Raw genomic sequence first — 7,359 nt, 5'->3', positions numbered from 1 at the left:
AAAAGCGATAAGGCGCCACAAAAAGAGATGAGACTGTTAAAGTTACGGAAGGCAGAGCAAGTTTGAATGAACAATAAACTCAAAAGAAATGCACGAGGGAGGTGGTAAAAGTGCTAAGAAGTGTGATGAGAACCGATTATTTCCTGTGCGACTTCAAGCGTTTTCATTACTCAATCTCAATAGTATTTGCTCACATCCAATAAAAATAATAGCCGACAATTCGCGACGCCGCCACACTGATTTCCCCGCGAAACGACTACACAAGTGGTGTAATGTTCTGACTCACGTTCATCGCTGTTCTATCGCGCTTCATAATATCGACAAAATCGATTTCAAAGTTGGCTTATTCTCTGGCTCTTAGAGCATCCTAAGACTTGACCGAATGCTGTGTCTTGGTACAAGTCGAGATGTGACATCATGCTTGTTGTGAAGTGGTTCTCCGAGAGAACTGAAGGTTTCAGTGCCACTGACCTTGCAAGCTGGTCACTGGCATTGAGAGCTGGCTTCATAGCTCAGTTGGTTAGAGCGTCGCACCGTTATCTCGAGGTCACGGGTTCAAACCCCGTTGAAGTCCTGAAATTTTCAGGCTTCTCTACGCAACTGCTAAAATTGCGTCCATAACTGCGAGGACCATAGGCTTTCCTTGATTTCATATCCGCAGTTCAGTAAATGATTCATTTCATATATCATTTCGTTCATTGAAAAAGAAGCTTCTAAGGCAATTCGTGCCTAATGCGCCACGATTATATAACCTCAGGGCATGTCTGTCGAAGAAATTGCTGCCAGAAGTTTTTGCAACAAAAAAGGCACTACAAAGAGTTTAGAACCAGACTTTTTCCATTGAAATCGCGCCCGTCTCAATGCGTTTTTGCTTATCAGTCGTCCTTAAACGGGGCGAAACACAGTGAAACCAAAAATCTTGGAATAAATCTTAATATTAGAGTATTTTTGACAACGTCCGTTTCTAGTGTACAGTGATCGACTGACACGTTTAAAAGCGGTGTCAATAAGTCTATGTCACCCTCTTCGTTTTAAAGTCTTAAGAAACGCATTGTTCTGGATTTAGTGGATCCTTCTTCAAAGGAAGTAAATCGGATGCTCCTTTCACAGGGTTGATTCAAACGTCGAACTTAATTTGTCGAACTTATCACCAATCACGATGTACAATGCTTTCGTGAAAGAAGGGAATTGTGGGACGCAAAAATAAACGAGACAAATGTGTGCATTTTATTCGACACATGAGAAGTTCGACGTTTGAATCGCAGTCGCTCAGTCGATTTTTCCATGCAGACCACTCGAACCCAAATAGATGGGTCGAACTTAATTCATTCAAACGTCGATCTTTTCATGTAATTTATTGAATGAATTAGGTTCGTTAAATTTCAGTACATGAAAAGTTCGACGTTTGAACTGGGCTGTTACGGTTTTGTTTCTTTGTTTTGCCTGTAATCAACACCTATTTTCTGCCCTTTGTTCTCGGTCTCTGTTCGATGTGTTAGCCTTGTGTTTAGTGTTGAAATTGCACACAGTAATTTTGCCAGCATATGTAAATTCATGTCACTAATCTCGTATATATATCAAAATCGTTTTCATTGTCTCACTCGCTCTCCATCCTAATCCAGCAATTGGTAAGTGTTTTTTCCGTCCTCGTTATAAGTTTAACTAGCCGGATTCGTTGTAACAATTCACTTACTCTGTTTGTATTTTCTTTAGGTATTTATCAACCCCTTTGCATTAAATACAATTGCTGCTTTTTTAAGAAGTCATGCGTTAATCGTTTCCCCGGCCCTCGCCACTTCATGGGCCTTATAAGCAGTAGTTTCTCTGCACAAGGAAATAGCCAAAACAACGATATGAAAATGACAATAAATTTTACATAATAAGTTGATGATTAAATTCTGCTAGGTCAGATTGCAGATGAGTCGTTGGATATTGCTTGGCTCTAACGGCAACCCGCGTATAAATAGATCGCAAAATAAACTTTTTTGTTTGAATTATGAAAAGCTCTTGGCTCGTGTCCTTACCCGGGCCCTCGAAAGATGTTTTTGAACTTAGATGTAAGATGTTTTTGAACTTAGATGTCTACATTTATTACGTTTCACTTACTACTAGCGCAATTTTCTTTCTCTAAACTTCAAACGAGTCTATGTTGTATAGGCTCTTACTTAACATCAAGTCAAAGAAATTTGTCGAAATTGTAAAGTGGTTGTATCAAGGTTAAACCCGACCTCCAAGAAATGTTTTTTCGAGATCAGCACATTTGCTAAACAAGACAGTTTTTTTTCTTTAAGGTTAAATCAAAATGAGCGACTGTGAAGGATTTAACATATTAGCGTGTTTTAAGTTAAAAGCAAGAAACGTTTTTTTTTTTTTCAACACAAGGTCTTTGTATTAACTCCATTGTCTACCTCATTTCATTCATATGAACGGCGCAAGGGGGATTACTTAACAAGGTAGTACTCTGACTTATGGGAGGCCTAGTGTAAATACCAGTGTTTTTAATTACGCATACGTATTTTATTTGGATTTGACAATGTGTGATGCTTTATTTATCACTGTCTTTACATTGCTTTTTTTCACCGTCATTTTTTTTTTAATCAATGGTTATAGCGTTGTCCTCGTGTAAACGATTCATCGTCAAAGTCTGATCCACGTTATAGGAATTATGTTCCCACAGGTTGCTTCATTTATACTGATCACTTCAGGGAAATCTCTTTTGTTCCTTTGCATCTTTTTTTCTGAAGTCTGAACAAGCCAACTCCGCAGATTTACAGATTAGACGCAATCCAAAAGCATGCCGAAGCTAAAATAAGAAAATCACATTCCTTAATAGAGAGAAGCAGGGGAGGTTAGGGAGCAGGGTTGGCATAGTGGTGAGAGCAAGCAAATGCCGGAGATGCTAACTTCTAGGGGTTCTGGGAGAATTCTCCGCCAGAAAATGTTGAAATCTTGAAGCTCGGAAATGCTACTTTCAGCATTTTTGGCTAGATATCAAAAAAATAAACGTGGATCAACCGTAAAAACCGTTTTAAAAAACCCATATGTGGGTGGAGTTTGTTGGTTATCTTCTCTGCCCAGAGAAGTTTTTCCCCGGGTACTCCGTTTTTCCCCTCTCCTCAAAAACCAACACTTGACTTGTTATTAGTCGAGCGTTTCATACATGAGCACCTGGCTCGGGAGACTGGGCAACCACTCCCTATAAGCTGTCGACGTTAAATAAAGTTACTTTACTTTACTATTTGAATTTACCTTTCTTATACAAAAATTAGCATGAAGTTTCTTTGGGGCTATGTCACGTTATTTTAGGATGTTTTGGGGCAATCTTAAGTTAATCACGAAATGGTTATGTGAAATTCTTTTACTGATAAAATTAGCGTTACATCACAAACAAGATGGTTCTGAGCAAAAACAATCTTTATCCAGGCTATTTGCCATAAATTTGAAAAACGTCGGGCGGACTATTTTCAAGAGTACCCAAATGCAATCCGTTTCAATATTGTACATTTGTGACCATCTATGCTTCCCTTCCCTTTGGCTGTATTTCTATTTCTTTTAAGTGATTATTGCAATGTTTCATTCTACGTTTTGGGCATTTTGGGTGTCATGAAATTACATCATTTTGCGTGACATCACCCCTTTACTAGTATCTACTCGTTTACAAAATAAAGAGCCGTATTCTTGGCTTGCGAGAGATCAGCGAGCACATATCCCTTAGCACCTTTAGAGCTGCCTGCAGGCCATACAGAAGAAGCTTTTATGGCGTCACTTGCAAATATACAAAATTTTAGATAACTTGCCTCGGGTAAAGACGAAGTTAAAGACGAAACTCATCCAAAACTAACACAAAAGAAGATTCCAAGGTTTCACAAGTGTGAACTTCCTCCAGTAGAGTTTTCAGTGCTTCGACCATTTCAGGGACTCTTATAGTGTAACAATATAACTTGATCCGTTTGAAATTGTTGCTTAGTTTTTATCTCATGTATTTTGTGATAGAAAGTGGTGAACCAAGTTTTTTTTTATACCGGCAGTAAAAAAGGTTGTTGTTTTGACTAATCGAATGCTTCGTACATTATATTTATGAATAAGAGAACCCCACTAATTATATGGTACCACCAAGAAGCATGGACAAAAAAAAGGATATTATGTAAACGGTAAGTTTTTAAGTGAACATTCATTTTGTATAAGACTAGAGAATTTTTAAATGCTTTTTTAAATTCTGGCTTATCCTGATATACGAAGCTTCAACCACAAAAATTTTCAAGGGATAACTGCTGAATGATATCTCCTCGCAAACTTTAGTATCGCCGATAGTCCATTCGATTGCAGGGTGAAGGGCGATGCAATCCAAAGAGATCCATAAAAACCGAGCCAACTTGTATGATTAATTTGTGTCGGTCTAGGCAGTAGCTTACTGATGCCTGTGAAAGAATACTAGTATCGTGAGGCACGGTCTACCATGCCTTACCTCTGTACTTTTCCCTCCTTCGGATCTTTTCCTTGTGCCGATGTTTCCAGCTCCAGCCGTAAATGCTTCGGCTTCTCGACTGCAAAGGGAATAAACTGCCACAAATACCAAGAAAAGGAAAGCAATGAATCTTGAAGACATGTTGAAATGGATATTTCTTCAGTTTGTTCGCGAATGGGTTGTGAGTTCTGATAACCGCTACTTATTTATGTATTGCTGATGAAGCACGCGGCAGCGGGGCTCCGGAACTACTTTTGATGTTGAAATGGACGTGCGGGGGAATAGCAATGATAATAGAAGATTATATAATTATGAATAGGCGTAATTATCTTTTTCTTAAATTGGGTGAAAATATTCCTTGCCCCGAGCAAAAGAGAAAGACACAATCAATAATATACTCTCGAGGCCGCCCAAGAGAACTGAAAATGAATACGCGGACTTCTATTTGAGGTGTGGGTTCACTTAGCGCAGACCGAAGTTGTCAATCATTGACGAGAACGGGTTTCGCAGTGTTTATCGACGGTAATTAGAGAGTCAATCCCATATTATTGCCCTTATTCAATTATTATATTTCCCTCTTTTCGACAAGGCATCCAAATTTCTTAAAGATCGTGTATAGAATGGTTTCTGTTTCAAACGTGGAAAGGTCCATAAGGAACTCTGGATTAAGTGATTTAGAGCAAAACCGTTTGGTTTTTATTAATTTAGTACGTCTTTATTTATTTTTTGGTTCATTTACAGCTCCTTGCATCCGCTCTTCCGGTTGAGAATTTACAACTTTGTTGCAATTGTGTCTCAAATAAATGATGCAGGAAGTTTGACTTTACTCACTAATTACTTCTATCATATTCTTTCATTATAGTTCCTAATTTTCCCATTTGAATCGGTAGTTTTTGTGTTTAAAATCCCACAAGTTGTCTTATACTCTTGAATGCTGCTTTTGTAAAGTATGTTTTTTGTTGACTAATGTTAAAGATCGGTGATCGATTTGGGAAGAGCACTAGTTAAACCAATTAGACTAAGAAACTTATTTTTATCAATTTGATTTTTTTCTTCACGAGGATTGCGGCAGTAAATACATTTTTTTTTGGTCTCTGAAATTCAGAATTTAATAGTGAAACTGAAACGTTTGTGCTGAAAAAGCTTTGGTCCAACTCGGTGAATTATCACAAAATTGTTAATATCACTTGGTTGAGCACCTGCGCGAAAACCTTTTATTGTTCCGTTGAGAACAGCCGTCCTAGTTCTTGTTAATATCTTTTATAGCACAGGAGTCTGTGTGTAGGCGAGTAATAATCACTCCTTAATCTATCTTTAAATAATATATTTTTGGAAACATTAAGCTCGTTTGTAAGACCTTATACCAAATTGCACCCCGTTCGGTACAATAGATATCCAAAAAGTGCTTTTGTAAAAATAATTTTGTGATGTTTTGTGGTGCTTTGTGGTGCTTTGTGGTGCTTTTCTGCGATCTTCTCTTTAGTCACGGTTTTCTATCTCTTTAAGCTGGTAGGCGTTTTATTTCATCGCTTTTTGGTGAATAATATGGGCGGCCTACTTTTCTTGGTTTTGTACACATTTTAATAAGTCATTTAGATCAATATTTTTTCTATAAGCATTTTTAACCAAATCACATCAACAGTTCTATTTGAAACGATTAGTTTTCTCTTTAGCTCATTACTCAGGAACTATTAATTTCTTACCCAGAACTTCAGTAAGGAGAGGAAACGCCCATTCAATGCAAAAAGTTTGAATACATGAATACATGGTCAATTAACAATCATTGTAGTCTAACAGGCCTTAAAAAACAGTTATTACGCTATAGTATTTTAAAAAAACAGTTTGTCATCAACCATCCGGTCAATTTAAACAGCGTAAATGCACATTTTTAGGAAAACTGGGAGATCACTAAAAGGACAATTTCCGTTCTCTTGCACCCAGTGTGAACAGGATCGTTTCCCTTGAGCTGGGAAAGAGGATCGCAGTTTTATTGTGACTTGGTTTTGGAAAATGTTCTTAGTTTTCGCAATTTCTGGGATGCACCTATTGATCCTAGTGCCCTGAAGCAGTTTCTCCCAAGGAGTGTCGCAAAAAAGTGATTTTTACATTTCCCATCTACTTTATTAGTATTGATTTCTGGTTGCGCAATTAAGCGCTGGAAATTGAATGCGAAGTAATTATTCAGTACTCTCAACGTCTTGTTATTATACTTTCATGACGCCAGGTTTGCTTGCGGAAATCTTAGGGTCGGCACATACTAAGGGATATGTTGCAGGGACATGAGGCGGGGATAAGCCCCTTCGTGTGTACTCATAGGTCGCATGTTGCAAGGACAGTACGCAAACTTGTGCTCAAGAACCGGATTGAGACATAATAAGTACAGAAATCACTTCGGGCTCCTGGGAACTCGTTTATGAGTAAAAAAGGAGGCGGACGCTACTGTTCGGGAAAAGTTACTGTAGCTTTTACTGGTGTCAATGATGTTATTCGAAGAAGAGAGCTGTAATTTTGTTCACCGAAAACACTGAACACTCAATTGCCTGAAAAGGAGAGAGGAAAAAGGAGCCTGGGATAGCCAATAGTGCGTTTCCATTGCCTCATTTCTGTTTTGTAGAGGGCCATTTGCAGAGCAGTGCACACGTTGCGATATTGAAAATTGTGGTTATTTTTTTTCCACTTCATGACCCACTAATTCAAATCAGCTGAATTTCATGCAACGTGCTGTGGGGACAAAATTTGTCAAAGAAGATTTACGCAAAAACGGGCATGTCACACGAGGAAAAATGTCTCGGCAACATGTCCTGGTGTGTGCCGACCTTAATTCACATGGGTATTTACCAAGCTTTATCATCCACTCTCGCAAAGCAAGGTTACATCTGCAAGGAATTGATGGC

The 7,359-nt window shown here is 38.3% G+C and overlaps 1 long non-coding RNA gene and 1 other non-coding gene across 2 annotated transcripts; one reads left to right on the top strand and one right to left on the bottom strand.

The window, feature by feature from the left end:
* The first annotated feature begins 501 nt into the window (after positions 1 to 501).
* Positions 502 to 574, top strand: Trnan-guu (transfer RNA asparagine (anticodon GUU)). The gene has a single exon. It is a non-coding gene; the product is annotated as a tRNA-Asn (tRNA).
* Positions 575 to 2,495: 1,921 nt separating this feature from the next.
* Positions 2,496 to 4,888, bottom strand: LOC138019795 (uncharacterized). The gene is made up of 2 exons (XR_011126235.1): positions 4,466 to 4,888; positions 2,496 to 2,803 (listed from the first exon to the last, which is right to left on the bottom strand). It is a non-coding gene; the product is annotated as an uncharacterized lncRNA (long non-coding RNA).
* Positions 4,889 to 7,359: the final 2,471 nt, after the last annotated feature.

The sequence above is a fragment of the Montipora capricornis genome, chromosome 10 (assembly GCF_036669925.1).
Source record: "Montipora capricornis isolate CH-2021 chromosome 10, ASM3666992v2, whole genome shotgun sequence".
NCBI classification, from domain to species: Eukaryota; Metazoa; Cnidaria; class Anthozoa; order Scleractinia; family Acroporidae; genus Montipora; species Montipora capricornis.
Note: the sequence above shows the minus strand (reverse complement) of the source record. Positions and strands in the feature narration are given on the sequence as shown.